Source organism: Penaeus chinensis, chromosome 11 (genome assembly GCF_019202785.1).
Source record: "Penaeus chinensis breed Huanghai No. 1 chromosome 11, ASM1920278v2, whole genome shotgun sequence".
Lineage (NCBI taxonomy): Eukaryota > Metazoa > Arthropoda > Malacostraca > Decapoda > Penaeidae > Penaeus > Penaeus chinensis.
The window spans coordinates 43,713,166-43,715,665 of NC_061829.1; the positions used below are offsets into that span (position 1 = coordinate 43,713,166).

Sequence of the window (2,500 nt, forward strand, 5' to 3'; positions counted from 1 at the left end):
CTGAAAGCCATCTTTATGAAGGTCATGCTGAAGGATCGCATACTACTACTTTGCGCTCATTACAGGCCGCAGTGGCAAGGCAGGACACTGATGGACTTCCAAACGGAAAGTTTAGACGTCCTTCAGACTCACAACAACAGTCAGCATCTCTTAACAGTTGGGGACCTTAACCATCATCTCATTCAGTCAGCATGTGAGGACCTTCTTGCAATTCACGAGCTGACAGATTACGTCGATTTCTCGACGCACTTCCTCGGTAGATTTCTCGATCCTGTTATATCAGATTTAACTGAGGACTTCATCTCTTGCTCATCGCTCGGTAAAATAGGAACATCAGATCACCTTGCAGTTTTATCACATCTTTGCCTCGCCCCCGCAGCAGACGAAAGGAGACAAAGAAAAGTATGGCTTTAGAACCACGCACACTGGCGAGTTATGAAAGCAGAACTTCAGTCACAAGACTGGGATGTTCTTCTGGTGGGGAATGCAAACGACAAAGCATCCTCCTTCACCAACCTCCTCGCCAAAATGCGGAGAAATACGTCCCTTCACGGATATACATCACAAAACCAGGGGACCAAGCTTGGTTTGGCTACAGATGCCATCAAGCGTCCAAAAAGAAATACAGATTTTGGCAAAGGTACAAAGCCAACCCCACAAGACATAATAATAATCAGTACAAAAATACTTGCAAAGAAATGACAGCCGAGTGTAAATGGGCCCGCAACAGATGGCAAGAGGACACGAAGTGGAAAATTATCAACTTTAGGAGCAGGCAGCAAGGAGTGGTGGTCGGTCGTCAAGAAGCAAAAAGGGTAAATCCAGGAATCCACAATACCTCCACTAACCAAGCCCGATGGAACAACTACCTCGATCAATCGGGAAAAAGCTAACCTTCTGGGAAGCATGTTAAGTTTAAAATGAAAGTGCAATATATTAACAGGACACCTCCAGAGATACCCTCAATGTGCCATGAACAACTCCCTGGTCTTCAAATCTGTCGAACCAGAACAAAATAGATCCTTCAGAACCTAAATACGAAGAAAGCACCAGGTTCAGATGATATTAGCCCACAAACTCAAATGCAAAGGTGTGCAGTTGAGTTATCCCAGCCTTTATCATCTATCTTCCAGTCGTGCATTGAAGAAAACCCACTATCTGGAAAGAAGCAAGAGTGATTCCTTTTCATAAAAAAAACAGTCAAAAACAAACCCAGACAACTAACGGCTTATCTCCCTTCCGCCATGCATCAGCAAGGTTTGAAAAGATCATTGCTGAACAGCTCATGAAACACCTGGAAAACCACAATCTTATTTCCATCAGACAGTTTGGCTTTTGATCCTCAAGATCGACTGCTAAATAAAAACTGGCAGGATGCTCTTGATGCCGGTCAAGATACTCTGGTGATCGCCCTCGACATCGCCGGCGCCTTCGACCGAGTGTGGCACAGAGGGCTCCTCGCTAAACTACAAGCAAGAGGCATAAGCAGTAGACTCTTGCGGCTATTCGATAATTGTCTCACTGGCAGAACACTTAAAGTGGTCATCGGTGGCCAGACATCCCAGGAGTATCCGGTAGAGGCATAGGTACCACAAGGATCTGTACTTGGGCCAATCCTCAGGAGTATATATATTGATGATATGCTTAGGGAACATCCTGAAATCAAAGCATATGCCGATGACTGTACACTTTCTCTTTCGCACCAGCATGAGGATCGTGATCCTGGAGCAACGAATATGAATTCACAATGGCAAGTAAGATTTGCCCCAAACAATACCCAGGCAATGGTTATATCCCGCTATCCAGCTGCATCAGGCAAAATCTTAATGCATCTGCAAAACAGTTTCTCTGAAGGTGACAGCCCTTCGACGGATATCTCACCTCCTGAAACCTGAAACCTCAGAGAATTCTCACGCTATACAAGTCCCAGATCAGACCACACCTAGAATATACCTCATTGGCCTGGTCGTCTACTGCGCCCACCAGCCTCAACAGACTGGATAGAATAGAAAAACGGGCTCTCGGGCTTATCCAGGAAGCTACCAATATTCGCCACATCGACGCGCTGGAATATCGTCGCGATGTCGGGGCTCTAACGGTGCTACACAAGGCTCAGGTGCAACAGGTGCCTCATCTAACCATTCTCCGTCCCCCACCCCATGGCCGAGAGAAGAGTACGTTGACGGTACATTCTAATCGGCTCCTGGTGGAAGTTCCGAAGTCGCGGTCTAGCCAGCATCGGCGCACCTTCTCTGCCAGAGCAGCACGTCTGTGGAATGCATTCACATCCACCATCGATGTCGCCAAAATGACCATGCGACAAGTGAAGACAGCAGCACACCGATGGCGGTCGAGCAAGCCATCACCTCCTGTACACTCATGGCGACACATAAGAAAACTTTGTATGTAACCTTATGGATTAATTTATTTTTAAAGTCTGTGTTAGCTTGATAAATTAACGTTTTTTGTTTATAAAAAAAAAAAAAAAAAATAGGTTGGG

General features: G+C 45.9%; 1 protein-coding gene across 1 annotated transcript in view; it reads right to left on the bottom strand.

The window, feature by feature from the left end:
- The window catches only part of LOC125030493 (glycoprotein-N-acetylgalactosamine 3-beta-galactosyltransferase 1-like), a 16,072-nt gene that overhangs the window by 6,180 nt on the left and 7,392 nt on the right, over positions 1–2,500 (bottom strand). The gene's annotated exons all lie outside the window — the stretch shown is intronic.